Raw genomic sequence first — 17923 nt, 5'->3', positions numbered from 1 at the left:
CCTCTGCTGCATCAGATGCTTGGAGGGGTTTGTGCGAGTCCCCATTGTTTCAGGGCTAGGAAAAGCAGCCACAGGCCCAAAAGGCAGCCACTCATCAGCACCACGAACAGCGGCCCATAAACCTCCTATTCCTATTCTCTCCCAAACCTTTTCAAGGATGTCGTGATGGGTTTTAGACACGCCTATAAATGCTTTCACACTCCTCCAGTCAGGGAGGGTGTCTGATGCCCCTTCTCCTGAAAGTCTGACTTCCCCACTTGCTTCTATTTGAGCTGGTGGATGAAGGGTCTGACTGGGCTGGTGATTAAGCCAAGCCCACCCAGGATAATCTCCCTGTTGAGATTGAGTTAAGGAAATGCAAGTAAAAATACAGAAAGTACTTTCGTGGAACACATTATGGGAATTAAGGCTGTATCTCTCAGTATCTCCCTGGGGACTCATAGCTTCCTGTTTTGCTTCCCTCAACATGCCTACTTGAAGGCTTTTGTGAACCCACAACATTTGGCTTGAATGTGTTTCTGGCTTTCCCTGGCATCGTGACTTACTCAAGCAAAGTGACTTTGGGTTCATAGTGTTGGAAAAGTGAATTGGATTGATCTAACCCATGGATTGACTCCTTGTCCTCTCAGCAGATGACAAGATTGTCTTTTTGAAGATTGTCTTTAAGCCAAACAACTGTGGACAAGACAGTGAGGTAATGTAGTAAAAATGACTGCCCCAAACATCCTTTGGAAGGCACCAGGGGTGGGGAATAATTTCAAAATGTCCCTTTGGCCAGATTTTTGTCAATCTCATTGACCACCCATCCAGCCTCTAGAAAGCTGCCTTCTTTTGGTGCAGATGTGGAATCTCTGGACAAGAGAACAGGGTCACATGATGTAAATCACAGAAACTAATGTAGGAGGAATCAACCAGCTCTTTTCTCAAAAGCAGATTCTGAGGCTCTGATGGCTTCCTTTCCAGAACACTTTTCCAAGTATCTTCTGGACTGTCTCCTAAGTACTGAATCCTTCAGGGCTCCTAAAACTGTTGTAACAAGAAAGACCTGGGGGCAAGAGGTCTACAAGGATGAACTCTGGCAGAACTCATGTTGCTGAAGGCTTACATGAATGTTTGAATGTGTGGATTAAAAAAATATTAACAACTTGGGGCGCCTGGGTGGCTCAGTCACTTGAGCGTCTGACTTCGGCTCAGGTCATGATCTCATGGTCTGTGAGTTCAAGTCCTGCGTCAGGCTCTGTGCTGACAGTTCAGAGCCTGGAGCCTCCTTCAGATTCTGTGTCTCCCTCTCTCTGCCCCTCTCCTGCTCACTGTCTCTCTATCTCAAAAATAAATGAACATTAAAAAATTTAAAAAAATATTAACAACTGGATGGCTTAGGAAGAATAGATACTCTAATGTACAGGGCAGAACTGGTAGACAGTGTGAGCCCTTGAAGAAGAGTCACTCTAGAGATAAGAAGTGGTAGAAGTGTTTGGTACAGGGGATAGGCATGACTCTGATTCGTAAACAGAGAAAAATGTTTTGGAAAGACATAAATGAGTCATAGATTCCATGGCTACTGTCTCTCCTTCCTTGCCAGTGACTCAAGGCTCAAACTCCAAGGAATGACCGCTTGATGAATATATATTTGATCACATGCCTGACCTCTGGCTATATGGTGACTGGGTAAGGGAAGAACCTTACTCCCTGAGAGAGACTGATTTGTTCCCAAATTTTCACTCCTCTGTTATAGGAATGTACACACCCACATTCTTTGCCATGTACCTTTGCAACACCTCCCATTGTGAGCAGAATATATAGACCCCTCCATGTTGGACTTGACCATGTGACTTGCTTTAACCAATGGGATGCAAACAGATGCTTTAACTCTGGTGCCCAGGTTTGATAGCTTCTTATGCTGCTGTCATCTGCAGGAGAGGAGCAGGAGAGGAGCAGGAGAGGTAGCTGCTTCCCCATTAGCTTGGGCCCCAGAATGAAGGACTCCAGACTTTCAGTTGGATTCAGGTCTTAACAAACAGATTTTCTGGCATATACATATAAAATCTATTATACACATGCATAATACATATATATACATAATAAATATGCATTATACATTATTTACATTATATATTATTTACATAATATGCATTACCAAACCATACGAACATACCTGCTACATTGCCTGGCACATAAAAGGTCATTTCATTCATTCATTCATTTATTCACTCACTCATTCATTCACCATCTTCCTGAGTGTGTCACTCTATTACCCACTATTCCCCCTCCTTCTGGTCTTGCCCTTCTTTTCCTTGGCCCCTCCTCCTCTCCTTCTGCTTTCCCGGATTCTTTCCCTCACATACTTCCTTTGCTCCTGTGTCTGTCTCATCATTCATTCGCTGACACCAGTGAGGTGGCCTGTGATTCAATTCCATTCTGACACTGATTGCCTGGCATTCGCATCGGATTCCACAGGTTTAAGGGCTCCATCCCACAGGACTGTCCCCACTTCAGCTTCTACCTACAAATTTCAGGTATCCCAAAGCCATCCACACTTCTGCCTAGCTGGCTACAAATTCAGGGCTTCCTACAGCCCTCTCAGTAGTTCACTAATTCACTAGAACAGCTCACAGAACTTAGCAAAACACTATACTTAGGACTATAGTTTTAATATTATTATTCTAAAGTTTTTTAATGTTTAGTTTTGAGGGGGAGGGAAGGGGAAAAGAGAGAGACAGAGACACAGAATCCAAAGCAGGCTCCAGGCTCCAAGCTGTCAGCACAGAGCCTGATGCAGGACTCAAACTCATAGACCGCAAGATCATGACCTGAGCTGAAGTCGGACACTTAACTGACTGAGACACCCAGGCATCCTCATCTTATTTTCTTATATTTAAAATTTGTCTATTTGTTTCCCATAGGGAGACTGAATAAATAGGGTCCACTGCTGTTCCCTGGTCCAGTAGGAAAAGTCAGTCCCCATCCCAAGACCCTAAATGTGGAGAGTAGATGTGGTCTGCTTACCTCGAGAGAAGGGGATAAAGATGGGATCTTCCTTGAATGTCTCTTCCTCATCGAGGCTAAGAGAGATGATGTCTCACTTCTCACAGCAGTGAAGTCATAAAGGATTAAGCTAGGGGTAGAGTATATCCTGGGATTGAGTGATCCTAGGAGAGTTACACAAGTCTCCTTCCCAAAGACAGCCTGGCAGAAGACCCTCAGAACACTTTGGTGAACAAAAGAGACTCTCATTAGAATAAAGACCCTCATTCCAAATTTTCCTGGCCCTAGCTAGTCTTGTCTTGGGGGTGAGTTATTGTTGAAACAAAGACTTCTGGGGAGGGCAAAGCACTTGAACAAAGGGGGAGATTACAGGGTCTCTGGATCTCACAAGGAGCAGCTTTAATTGAGAGATTTTTTTCTTGGTGGCCAAGTGCGTATGGGTGAACTGGCCAATCACCTTGTAAACCTCTTCCTGTGTTTCCTCTGAATGAAGTAAGTGTCAGGGAACCTCACTGACAAGGAGCAGCTTTCCAAGAAAGCCTTGGAGGGACTGGTGAATCTGGGAAAATTGGTACTAAACAGGGGAGTCATTTCCATTCCATACTCTAACCAATAGAACCAAAAGCCAGGTCTCAGACATCCACTATTTAGTGGGACCATCAAGTGTCATATGGGTAAAAAGTCCTATATGGACATGACTTTAATTTTTAATTCCAGCTCATTTTTTTAAACATGCATTGTGATAGGGTGGGGAAGTTGTGAGAAGTCCGGAATCTTGGATTCCAATTTTTGCCCACCCCATTGATCTCCTTTGAGATATTGGATAACCACCTCCCTTCTTAGATCCTAATGTCTGAGATGTTGGGTTGGTCTAGATAATATCTTCCAGAATCAAGACTAGTTTATGATATTTATTCATCTGCCAAAGTTATTTTAAGAGTCAAGTGTGGGGGCACTTGGTGGCTCAGTCAGTTGAGTATCCGATTCTTGGTTTCAGCTCAGTCTGTGATGTCACTATTCCTGGGTTTGAACCCCGCATCAGGCGCTGCACTGACAGCACAGCGCCTGCTTCAGATTCTCTCTCTCCACATCTCTCTCTCTGCCCCTTCCCTACTTTCTCTCTGTCTCTGTCTCCCTCTCAAAATAAATAAATAAACTTAAAAAAAAGCGTTAAGGGGCGACTGGGATGTTCAGAAGGTTAAGCACTCAACTTTGGCCCAGGTCATGATCTTCCAGTTCCTGAGCTTGAGACCCACATCTGGCTGTGTGCTGACAGCTCAGAGCCTGGAGCCTGCTTGGGATTCTGTGTCTTCCTCTCTCTCTGCCCCTCCCTTGCTCGTGCTTTGTCTCTTTCTCTCTCTCTGAAAAATAAATAAACATTAAATTTTTTTTTAAAAGTCAAGTGTTACGGTGACTTCAAAAGTGCTTTGTAAACAGGAAAGCACTTTGACACCCAGTTTGTTGGGGGAAGTATTTTGCAGTGCTCTGTGACTGAAAACCTTTGCTCTAACTAAGCTCCCCGCCTCTTCCTATTTATTTCCTAAGTTTGTCAATTCTGCTCTCTCTTCATAGCGCTTATCACTGTCTGCCATGATTTTGTTTTTTTATTTTCTCCCCCACTTGATGGCAGTTCCACTAGGGCAAGGACGTCTCCCTGGTTTGTTGCTTAACCTTCACCTTAGCACACTGTCTGCTCCAGGTAGGCACCAAATGAACATTTATCAGATGAAAGCTGGAAGGCTTATAAACTACTCCCCAAGTGCTTTGGAAACATTTAAGCCTTCATCAAGTGCTGTTCTATTTTGACCTGTTCTATAGGTAGGAGGAAAACCCTTCGTGAATGGCAGCTTTCTTGTGAATGTTACAAAGGAATTAATAAATATGAACTCTGTAAAATGGAAAATCACTTCATAACAGTGCACCCTGCCATTCTGTTGAGGTCTTTTGTAAAGAGAAAATTTTTTTTTATGTTACAAAATGCTGTGCAAACCACATACAGTGTTTACAAATACTCTTATCACTTGGGCCATTTGGAATCTTTGTAAATGTTAAAGTGCTTTGTAAATGTCAAACTATTTTAAAAAACTACAAAATGCCCTGTAAACAACAAGGCATTCTGTATACTACAGAATACTCCGCAAATCTCAAACAGTTTTGCTGAAAGCAAAGAATATTTTTAAACGCAAAATGATCTGTCCACGTCAAATTGGTAGTTAATTACAAAGTGCTCTTATACTGCAAAACACTTAATAATTTGGAGAGATAAATACATTGCTATATGCTTCATAATAAATTATTGACAAGAGGCAAAGTCTCTTACACAGTGTAAAGTGAGGTGGGAAACAAAGGCAAAAGAAAAAAAATTAAGTATCCTTACAACTTACAGCCAATTGACAAGTCCTTGAGACAGGCAGTGACCTTCATCTGGGATCTCAGCTGCCTGGATGTTGACCCTTTGCTAAGGGTAAGCGGCAATCTTAGCTTAACATTTTCCAGACCCCTGCCTCAGGGTCCTGTGTCTACTTTAAACATAGTAGAAATACCTTTGAAAATATCCTTTATCTCTACCTTCTCTAACAATCATTCTCCAAGCATATGGCCCACTGATACACATCTGAAGGGTCTCATGACTGAGATTTTACTAAACATTCATAAATGACCTTTTCCTAACTACAGATAGCCCCCTCAGAGTCCTGGAAACCTTGTTTTACAAATACCTTCGAGGCTTGTGATGTCCCTAACCCTCTCCCAACTTGAAGGCACATAATTGCCCTCACAAACCCCAGTGCAGCTCTTTTTGCCCATAGGTCCTGTCCCCATGCTTTAATAAAACCACCTTTTGCACCAAAGATGTCTCAGGAATTCTTTCTTTTTTTTTATTTTTTTAAATGTTTATTTATTTTTGAGACATAGAGAGACAGAGCATGAACGGGGGAGGGTCAGAGAGAGAGGGAGACACAGAATCCGAAACAGGCTCCAGGCTCTGAGCTGACAGCACAGAGCCCAACGCGGGGCTCGAACTCACGGACCACGAGATTGTGACCTGGCTGAAGTTGGACGCTTAACCGACTGAGCCACCCAGGTGCCCCAGGAATTCTTTCTTGACTGTTTGCTCCAAACCCCGACATTTCCACATCATAAAGTACTGAGCACACTAGATAACAAAGTAATTTGTAAATATCTGCATGTTTGTTGATGGTAACCTGCTTTGTTATGTGTGTGATTTGTTGGCTATCCAATGTCCTCTCCTTCCCTTCCTCTTGAACCTGGGTGGAATTCGTAGCTGCACTGGCCAGTAGAATGCAGGGGAAGTGACACTGCCAGACTTCCAAAGCAAAGTCCTAAAAGGCAAGAGTTTCCCACCTGGCTCTCTCTGTGCTCCACCCTCCATTCTCTGATTCCCCGTAAGACTGGTGCCAGGAGCCCCAATCTTGCCCCTGCTGGAGAATCCCTGGACTGTTCCCTCAGCCCCTCCCAAGAAACCTCAATCCCACATAGCACAGCCATGGGCCAGAGCCCTTGGAGGAAAGATCAATGCCCTGTTTTCCTCCTAACGTTAGAGTATAGCTTCCCCAGCTTTCCTTCTGGTCACCTGCTCCGGTTGAGCCTGAGTCTTGCTGTCTGGCGCCCCAATAAGGAAGGGAAGGAACATTGGTGAGCTCCATGTGTGACCTCAACCGCGACCTATCCCTCAGCTGTGAAGTTGTAGCTCAGACTCTCTAAGGACCATAATCTGAGATGTAGTAAGTCTCTCACCCACCTCAGACCCCCAGCCTCCCTTGTCCTGAGCACTGGGACCAAGCAACTGCCTGGGGTTGAGGCAGAGAGGATGGAATGGGAAAGGGGGGTTACTTTTCCTGACTGGAACCCCCCTACCCCCACATCTATTGTCTCAAACATAGGAACTAGCTACCTATAGGCCATCTCTCTCCATGGCACCCTTGGGAGTCGTCAGGCTCCTATGTGTCCAGCTCTGCCCTCAGGCCAGTGACTTTGCCTCCTGGAGCCTCAACTCGAAGGTGAGGATTTATTTACATGGCAGTCACTTCAATAACACTCATTTGGTGCCAAGCTCCTTTGTCAGTATGGCCTCATTCAATCTTCAGTACTGCCTGGGTCTTCACAGAGACCCAAAGGCAGAGAATGAAAAACATCTGCTTTCCATTCCCGATGAAGAGTAAAACAAATGCAGGGCCACCCTGTATTCAGTGTCCACAGTGGCACCGTTCACATGAGCCAAAAGGAGAAAACAATCCGTGTGCCCATCACTTGATGAGGGGATAAACGTTGTGTGAGCATGAAATGAACTTGTTGGCCTTAAGCCAAGATGTTCAGGTTGTTCATCACAGCCTCACACACCCTAACATAGGCCACAACTTTCTGCGGGGCCTCGGTCAAGTCCCCTGCCCTCCTGGGCCTCTTTTATTCCAGCTCTAGGGGACAGCATGATTCAACACTAAGACACCTACTATTTTTTAGACAGATCAAAGGAGAAAAATAATTTGACCATTATGACAGGATCTGAAAAGACATTTAAGAATACTCAAACCAAGGGCACCTGGGTGGCTCAGTCAGTTAAGCATCCGACTCTTGATTTCCACTCAGGTCATGATCTCATGGTTTGTAAGTTCAAGCCCTGCATTGGGCTCCGTGCTGATGGTGCAGAGCCTACTTTGGATTCTCTCTCTCCATCTCTCTCTGCCCTTTACCCACTTGCGCTCTCTCTCACAATATTAAAAAACAAAAGAATACCCAAATCAAATCCTGATCAAAATGTTTAAAAATGAAGAATCTGATGTAAAATAGAGGGGGGCAAATGTCTTTCCTTAATTTGATTTAAAATTGAGAAAAATAATTTGGCTATTGTTTAAAGTGCTGCTATAAACATTGGGGTACAAGTGCCCCTATGCATCAGCACTCCTGTATCCCTTGGGTAAATTCCTAGGAGTGCTATTGCTGGGTCATAGGGGAGGGCACCTTTTGGAATGAGCACTGGGTGTTGTATGGAAACCAATTTGACAATAAATTTCATATTAAAAAAATAAAATAATAAAATTGAGAAGAGTATATAATAGAATAACCATAAAATATATGGAAAGGGTCATAGACAGCATTAAGCTTAACAGAGAAAAAGAAAATATTCTTTTTTTTTTTAAGCTCATATATTTATGAGAGAGAGTGTGCACATGAGCAGGGGAGGGGCAGACAGAGAAAGTCCCAAGCAGGCTCTGTGCTGCCAGCACAGAACCTGACCTGGGGCTTGAACATACAAACTGTGAGATCAGGACCTGAGCTGAGATCAAAAGTCAGATGCCTAACCGACTGAACCACCCAGGTTCTCTGAGAAAATATTCCTTCTTAAGGTTCAGAACAGTCAAGATTTCTCACTATCGCTACTATTATTTAACATGATTCTGTAAGTGCTAGCCCACGACATTAGGGAAAATCTTATGTTATGATTTAACATAAGAAAAAATTAAGTCAAAATATCATTATTTTCAGATGTTAACACCAAGAGAATAAATAAAAAAAACTATTATAGATAAAAGTAATATAAGGAAATTGCCCAGTTTTGACAAAAATATCCGACCCCCAAAAAGCCCACTGAACTTCTGATATACTAATTAAAACAATTTAAAATACTATGTTAAGGGGCGCCTCAGTGGCTCAGTCAATTAAACATCCCATTTCGGCTCGGGTCATGATCTCACAGTTGGTGGTTTGAGCTCCGCATCAGGCTCTGTGCTGATGGCTCAGAGCCTGGAGCTACTTCAGATTCTGTCTTCCTCTCTCTCTGCCTCTCCCCCATTCATGCTCTCTCTCTCTCTCTCTCTCTCTCAAAAATAAATAAACATTTAAAAATTTTAAATACTATGTTAAAAGAGTGCTACGGCCTAAATTGTGTCCCCCCCCCACCGCACCCCCAAATTCATATGTTGAAGCCCTACCTCCCAGTGTGATGGTATTTGGAGAAGAGGTCTTCTTCTTCAATGAGGTCACAGGGGTGGGGCCTGTATGATGGGATTAGTGTCCGTGTAAAGAGAGGTAGAGACACCAGAGCCCAGAACTCTCTCTCTCTGCCTTGTGAGGACACAGCAAGGAGGCAGCTGTCTGCAAGCCAGGAGAAGAGGCTTCATGAGAACCCACCCATAGTGACACCCTGATCTTAGACTTTCAACCTCTACAACTGTGGGAAAATAAATGTCTGCTGGGTAAGCCCCCCACCCTGAGTTATGTCTATGTCATCCTGAGCTCGGTGAGACAAAGAGGCATTTTGAACTATAGCCCCAATCTCCTCCTGTGTTTCTTAGAAAAAAACTTAGCAAGAAATATGTAAAACCTAATTAAGAAAACGAAAGTCCCACTTGCCAGCAAATGGTATGACCGTGGCTTCAATGGACACATTACCTTTTTGTTGGGGATATCTCAAATTTTAAAGTTGTCGAAGCTATCTAAATTAATCTGCAAATTTAAATTCATCCTGGTAAAACCCTAGTGGGATTTTTTGAGACCTTGACAAAATCATTTAAAAGTATACTTGGAAGAACAATGGGGTGCCTGGATGGCTCAGTTGGTTAAGAGTCCAACTTCAGCTCAGGTCATGATCTCGCAGTTTGTGGGTTCGAGCCCCACATCAGGCTCTGTGCTGACAGCTCAGAGCCTGGAGCCTGCTTTGGATTTTGTGTCTCCCTCTCTCTCTGCCCCTTCCCAACTTGCACTGTGTGTCTCTCTCTCTCAAAAATAAATAACCGTTAAAATTTTTTTAAAAAATTAAGCTTGGAAGAACAAAATGTGTTACAGGAACCATATAACTATCTGAGAAAGAAGAGGAATGGAGGGGGACTAGCCCTTGTAAAATATTAGAATATATTATATGGGTATAATAATTCAACTAGTATTGTAGCGCTAGAAAAGACAGATCAGTGAATCAGTGTCAATATGGGTCTGTATTAATAAGTGCAGAATAGACGTAAGGAGATTTAAAATTTTAGCATATGATCAATTCCAAGTCAGTGGCTAAAAGTTGAGCTGTTTGATAAGTGAATCAAAGCACTTGTACAACCACAAGAGTTAATATCCCTTATATTTTTATGCCCTAAGTCCTTCCTGGGCCTCATTCTAGTCTGGGGCTTGGATTTTAACTGGCTCATAAGAAGTAAATCAACTAATTTTCCTCTTTTCCCTTCCCTACTGTTCTCTTTTTCATCTTACCTTTCTTTTATCTACCTATTTATCTATCTATCTATCCATCCATCCATCCATCACCTACCATTGTGTGTGTGCATGTATTTCATAAAAAATTTGGATTATCTATCTATCTATCTATCATCTATCTATCATCTATCTATCTATCTATCTATCCATCCATCCATCACCTACCATTGTGTGTGTGCATGTATTTCATAAAACATTTGGATTATCTATCTATCTATCTATCTATGATCTATCTATCATCTATCTATCTATCCATCCATCCATCCATCACTTACCTTTGTGTGTGTGCATGTATTTCATAAAAAATGTGGAAGGACATCCTCTGTAATATTAACACATCTGGTTTTTTAGAGCTCCTCTCTACTTGCTAGATGGGATTCTTCCCAACTCATAAATCAGTTAATAAAGCCACTTAGACTTTTTTTAAGCCTGATTTTGGTAGTGAATTACAGATGATTTTCACTTTCAATTTTATTGCTTCCTTGTTGGATACAAATTAGAAAAAACAATAAAGTTATTTTTATTTTGAAAGAAAAGCTCAAATGCCTTTCTCAGTTCTTGGCACATAACAGGTCCTCAATAATGGATCATTCATGTGTCTGCTCTTTGTCTGTACATGTGTGAGCATGTGTGTGTGTTTGTCTTTCACCTAATCTCCATCATTAGTTTAGTCTCTATCTTCCCCATTGTGCTCCCTCCTTTTCCTTCCCTCTCACACTGTCTCTGTCCTTGGATATTTCTTGCTTTCTCTTTCCTTCAGAATCCTCATCGTTTTCAAAAATGTTCACCCGGTGTTTGGAGCTGGACAAAGGTAGAAAGTCACACAAGGGAGAGGTGGAGAGCAGGTGGGGATGGGCCCAACTTACCTAGGGAGAATGGAACAAAGGCTTCTTGCTTCTTGAAGTTGTCCTCCACATCCAGGAGGTGGCCAGGGTGGAAGGCTTCTGGCTTCTCAAAGTGGAATGGATGATGGAGGACAGAATTCAAGATGGGATACAGGGTTGTCCCCTAAGAGGGTGTCAAAGTCAAGAGGACCCAAGTGGGTATCAACAAGGAGTGGCTGACTCACTTATGGTACAACCACAGTTGATAATAAGCCTCATCCACTCATGGCTCTACAGTTAGTGGTTGATCTATTGAAATAACGTTCCCCTATTTGGTTAATAGTTGTGTCCCGATCCCTCTAGCTATCCTCGCAGACTACCCTCTTCCCCAAATCTCTTTGGACTTCTCTATAACGCATCAACTAAAAGATTCACATCTGGATCACTGGAAGCCTCCAAAGACCCAACTCAAATACAAGAGGCAGGATCTACAGACATACCTTGGAAATATTGCAGGTGTTATTCCAGGCCACTGCAATGAAATGGGTAGCCCGATAAAGTGAGTCAAATGAATTTTTTTGTTTCCCAGTGTATATAGAAGTTATGTTTACACTATGTTATAGTCTATTAGGTGTGCAATAGCATTATGTCTGAAACAAAGTTTAATAGTTAAAATTAGTTAATTTAAAAACACTTTGCTAAGAAATGCCAACCATTTTTGGGGATTTCAGCAAGTCCTAATCTTGCTGATGAAGGGTCTTGCCCAATGTTGATGGCTGCTGATGGATCAGGGTGGTGGTTGCTGAAGGTTGGGGTGGCTATGGCAATTTCTTTCTTTCTTTCTTTCTTTCTTTCTTTCTTTCTTTCTTTCTTTCTTTCTTCTTTCTTTCTTCTCCCTCCCTCCCACTCTGTCTCCCTCCCTTCCTTCCTCCCTTCCTTCCTTCCTTCCTTCTTTCCTTCCTTCCTTCCTTCCTCCCTTCCTCTCTTCCTTCCTTCCTTCCTTCCTTCCTTCCTTCTTTCCTGAAGTAAGCTCCATGCCCAGCGCAGGACTTGAACTCACAATGCTGAGATCAAGAGTCACATGCTCTACCAACTGAGCCATCCAGGCACCCCTGGTTGTGGCAACTTCCTAAAATAAGACAACAATGAAATTTGCTTCATAGATTGACTCTTCCTTTCACAAATGATTTCTCTATAGCATGCGATGCTGTTTGATAGCGTTTTACCCACAGTAGAACTTCTTTCACAATTGGAATCAGTCCTCTCAAACCCTGCCACCGCTTTATCATGTAAGTTTATGTGATATTCTAAGTCCTTTGTTGTCATATCAACAGTCTCCCCAGCATGCCCGCCAGGAGTAGATTCCATCTCAGAAAGCCACTCATCACAGATCACCATAACAAATATGATAATAATGACAAAGTTTGACATATTGCAAGAATTACCAAACTATGACACACAGACACAAAGTAAGCAAATGCTGGTGGGAAAGTGGCACCGAGAGACTTGCTCGATGCAGAGGTGCCGCAACTTTCAATCTATAAAAACGCGGTTTCTGCAAATCGCAAAAGAGCGACATGCAATAAAATGAGGTATGCCTGTGTTCTCATGGGTTAGTGCCATTAGGTGATTAGATAATATGAATATTAACCCTAGGTATATCTATGCTTGGGAACATGTGCGACCACAGAGAAAATTATTAGAACCATACCTATTGACTTGACAATATATCAACAGCATACTGTTGTTATATTATAAAAAGAAAGATACACACACACACACGCACACACAAGACAAGTGACACGTTGCAATGAGATAGACATAAAGACAGGTGGAAAAGAGACAGGCACACTGGACACACAAGCCGCAAAGTGATAGATACAATATGAACCGATATTTGTGTGTGTATATATGCAGTATGTATTCATATAAACTTAAAGAAATCGTGGAAAGAGAAACATCAAATTTTGAATGTCTTCTCACGAAGGAGGAAAGTAGGAGAGATGACAAAATAGCTTGTAAAAAAAGACAGCTATTGTACAACATATTTTAAGAGGTATTTTTTCAGTCTTCCTGACATCTAATACAGTTAAAAAAAAAAAGCACAGAAGAGAGAGGACATTTATACATTTCTAAAATCTCCCTTCTTCCCACAGAAATCTGGAAATAAAAATTCTCGTTATAGTCCAACAACCAGAGACATGAATCATAAGACTGCATCAGGATTCTGTGATCCTGCCTGTCTCAGATGGTATCTCCCGAAGTGAGTGTCCTTGATGACAGAGCGGGGGATGCCAAGGGGCATGATGTCACTGAATCTCTGAATTTTGCAGATGACAGCATCTGTATAAGGTATTTTTGCCAAATCTTCCAGGGCTAGAAGACGGTGTGAGCCAATCACTCTGCCAATCTCCACCGGACTTTCTCTAAAAATGATGAGAGTGGCAGGGTGGGTAACATCAATGAATGACCGTAATAGTGGGTTCAACCAAGTCACCCAAAACATGACCTACAGACTGTGGGGGGAGGGTCTTGTGAACTTTTCTTAAGGTGTTATGTTATTGTTCCTTCTCAATGAAAGCATGGAGAAAGAAAGTCAATGGCCTTGTTGTAGGGAAGTCTTGTCTGATGTTTCCACTCTAGTTATGAGTGGGGACCACTTGGGTAATGATGGGTGGGTGGAAATTCATTCAAACTTTGGCCACTTTTTTTAACTAAAGATGGATTATGGCTGAAACTGGTGTCATATCCTTTTGTCCCAGTGATTTTCTATGTGATTTTTAGATAAGCCACTTCCCCACTCTGACCTTGAAATTGATTACCTGTGAAATAGGGGAATTTGATTAGATGAGAATTTCTCCAAGTCTGATCTGCAGACCACCAACATGAGAAACAATTGAGGGGCTTTTTAATTAGTAAATCAGCAAGCTGCTCCAAAGAGTCAAGTTCTTTGTCAAGTTCAAAGTGTCAATCTCAAAGCGTTGTGTCAAGAGCCATGTGCTTTAAGGGGGCACCTGGGTGGTTCAGTCGATTGAGTGGCCGACTACAGCTCAAGTCACAATCTCTCAGTCTGTGGGTTCAAGCCCCGCTTCAGGCTCTGTCCTGAGAGCTCAGAACCTGGAGCCTGCTTCCAATTCTGTGCCTCCCTCTCTCTCTGCCCCTTCCCTGCTTGCCCTCTGTCTCTCTCTGTCTCTCTCAAAAATAACAAATAAAAAAAATTTTTTTAAGAGGTTAAAAAAAAAGAGCCATGTGCTGTTTTAGACTGCAAATGCTTTGTCAATAGTACTCTTTGTGACTGGGGCAAGCTTCATTAACCAGAAAGCATTTTACAACCACCTTATGTACTTCATAAGTACGAAAGTACCTTTCAAACCATGGGTTGCTTAATTGAATGAAAAATATTTTGTAAACTAAATTATTCTGTCAACTTCAAAGTGCCTTGTTAGCAACAAAGCTTTATCATAAGTTACCAATCTTCACAGGGGTGAATCTTTTATTTTTTGGACTGACCAGGCTAGAAGTTGTATGTCCTTACCCATCACGTGACCACCTTCCAGCATGGCTGCAAGACCCTCCACCCTTTCTGGCCCTCAACCACCCTAAGCCCAGCTCACCTAAAATATCGGGGTTCTTAAGAAGGAGTAGAATCCCAAACTAAAGAGTGGTGCTGGAGCTCTCTGTGCCAGCAAACAACAGTAAGACCGCTGTGTAGACGAGATTCTTACAGTGGAACTCACTCTCAGGATTCAGGAACTCCTGGGGAATACAAAGGACATTACTTTACTTAACATCTCCCCTTGCAAAGATACCCAGCTTCTGGGTCTTCTTTTCTTCTCGCCCACTCCCCTGTTACTCTGTACCAGTTTTTTCTTTTTTTCTTATTTCCTTTTCTCTCTATCCAAGGTCAGAAATGTAGCAAAAAGTGTGGGCTCTGGAACCAAACTGCCTAGGTTCAAACTCAAGCCCTACCATTCCCTGGTTGGGTGTCTTTGGATAAGGAACTTAACCTCTCTATCGTGTAGTTCATCATCTGGGGTTATTTTGATACTAGGTATGTAAGTACTCAATATATGTTAGGGATTGATATTTTTTGGTTTTCATCTTTTCTGTCTTTGGGTGTCTTTGCTTTCCTTGCAGCTGCGCATCCAGGAGTGATATTGAAGATGTTTAACAACCAGTATGACACTTGCCAAACCAATCAGAATAGACATGGGTGTCTGGCCAATGGAGCAGACACGGGCCTCCAACCAAGTAGAACAGACAGGGGGGTCTGGCCAATCAGAACAGACATGAACCTCCGACCAATCAGAACAGACAGGGGCTTCCGACCAATCAGAATGGGAGAAGGTGGAGAAGGGTCTTGAAGACCTCCTGCAGGGGCAGTTGCTATCTCATAACAGGAATTCCAGGAGAGCCTAGGGAAGCTGAGGAGGGAATAGGGGGTGCGAAGGGGGATGGACTAGTGGCTTTCTTACCAACACAGAGGGAAGTAGTTCAGCATTTAAACAATGCATACATCATATCCAAACATATTAGCTCAATGTCAGTAATGTGCCCATCACTCTCTTTCCCACCTGCCTCCCATCCAGCTCACCCTTGCCTTGTCCATGTGAACCAGGAAGGAATTAATGAAGTCTTGCGGGGCCCTGGGGTCCAGCCTCTTGATGTTTTCAGGGACAAAATCTTCCATTTCTTGAATTTTGTTATACACTCGATTGTGGGTACCAGGAAAGTGTTTCAGGATGCCGGAAAGGAGTTCAAACATTTCCAGGGAAGAAGCAAGGAGTTCCCAGAATCTGTTCTCTCTGGGCTGGTGCTACAAGGGTTGAGGCTGTACCTGCACAGCACAGCAATATCTGACAGGCTTAATTCATCCCGTAGCCTTCGGGAATGTGCCTCCCAGTTGAGCACTCATACAAATAGTGGCACGTGAACAAGTGCGTTATTACCTCTGCTGGGATTTCTCTCACAGGCCACCCTCTCCTGAGGCCTGATTTCTACCTCCAGTTGGACTCATTGCCTCACTTAGAAGGGTGTAGAGGGTAAGTGTGTGCACAGAAAACCGATCTCGATGCCTTCTTGCCTCAGTGTTAGGAGAAAAAACATCTGATCCCTTCCCAAGTTCCACCCATCCCAATTTCTGGCCCACCATGGAAACTTTGGCCTCACCTGGTTGTAGAAAGAGCTGGAAAAAGTGGAGAGATCATTCATTCAATGTAGCAGCCTTAAGATTCTGGGGTCCTGGTACTGAAAGTACTGGCCAAAGATGATGGTACAGATGATGTTGGCCATGGTGGAGTGAAAGAGGAAAGTGGGATCCAGATAGGTCACAGGGTGATGGGGGTGGGCGGTGGGTGGAGGACTGCATTGTCCTTCTGGAAGGCTCTGACCTGGCTGGTGCCTTCTTAGCTTGGTTGGTTTCTTTCTCTTTCTCTTGGCCAGCCTTGCTTTCACTATGTCTCTTATCACACCTCTTTCTGGGCATTTTGCACTTTGTGTCTCATGGTTTTCTTGGGCTCTGTCTTGGTGTGACCTTCTTGGTGCACCTGTGTCTTTGTCTGGTCTTGTGTTTGAGTCTTTGAGAATCAGCCCCTTCTACTCTGTTCTCTCTCTTTCTGTGTCCCGTCTGTCTTTGTGGCCCTGTCCTTGGCCTCACTGTCAGTCTTTGTTTCCCCTGACCCTATTTCTCTCCTTACCTTTTTCTTTCTAAGTCTTTTCCTTATAGTTTCTACTTCTGGATTGATCTTTGTCGGTATCCTGGGTTTTTCCTCTGTCTTGCTTTCTCTGTCTGCTTTCTCCACCTCTCTGTCTCCTTCCCTGTTTTCCTCATTATTTTTCTCTTTTTCGATCTCCTTCTCCCTTTCCCTGAACTTGTCTCTTCATCTCTCTGTCTCTGGATCTCTCTGTCCCACCCTCTGCCTGCCCCTCCAACTCCTGAGAAGTCCCCAGGGCTCACTCTGGGATTTCCTCAGTTCCTCCACCAGACACTGAGCCTCATCCTGGTTTCGTTTCTCAATGCTCCGCTTCCCCATCCCAAAGTCCCTCATGGTGACCTGAGAGATTTGTTGAAGGGCCTTCTAAGACTTTCCATTAGCGAAGATCATACCTGATTGGTGGGTCATGGATGGAAGATTGGGAGGACACATGGGATGTCCCCACCTCTTTTCCCCAAACCCACCCCTATGCCCCACTCACCTCTTCCCCTGAGGATGGGATCAATGATGGCGATGTGCCCTCAGCCAGGGAAAGCCTCAGCCTGACCCACCAGGGCCTCCCTCACTGCCTTGTACCCACACAGGTTGATGACTGGCCGTGGTCCCAGGTAGATGGTGAGGGCATCCAGTACTTCACCCGCAGCTGTGGGGGCAGGGTGCAGATCTCACTCTCTCACTCCAGAGAAGAGTGAGGAAAGAGTCTCCACCCTCACACCTGGATCACATGTGCCAGCCTAACCTAACCACCACTACTCCCTCCCCACTGCATCCTTATCAGGGAAGCATGGACACTTGAACGCTGTGGCCTCCTCCAAGCCTCGCTCATGTGCCCTTGCCCCAAATGTCCCCCTCTTTCAGATTTTACAAGAACTCTCCCAGGTTTGAATTTTAAAAATTACAGAGAATCCTCACACATAAGCTCTAGTACCTCTCCCTTCCCACCCCAGCAGAACCAGAGCTCAAAGCCTCGTGTCTATCAGAATTTTCTCTCTCCGGTTTACCTTCCCTGCATTCCTTCTTATAAGAATTCCAGAAGTTTCTCTCATGGGCCCGATCCCAGCTGGGAGAAGTCAGTCCCCGAGCTGGCCTGCGAAGTCCCCCCACAGTTTGACCCTCAAGTGCCTTCCTGCCTGTGAGCTGTCTACTGTCCAACCACCTCTTGCATTCCACCCGCTTTCCCCATCC

The sequence above is a fragment of the Prionailurus bengalensis genome, chromosome E2 (genome assembly GCF_016509475.1).
Source record: "Prionailurus bengalensis isolate Pbe53 chromosome E2, Fcat_Pben_1.1_paternal_pri, whole genome shotgun sequence".
Lineage (NCBI taxonomy): Eukaryota > Metazoa > Chordata > Mammalia > Carnivora > Felidae > Prionailurus > Prionailurus bengalensis.
This window is presented reverse-complemented; position numbering follows the sequence as displayed.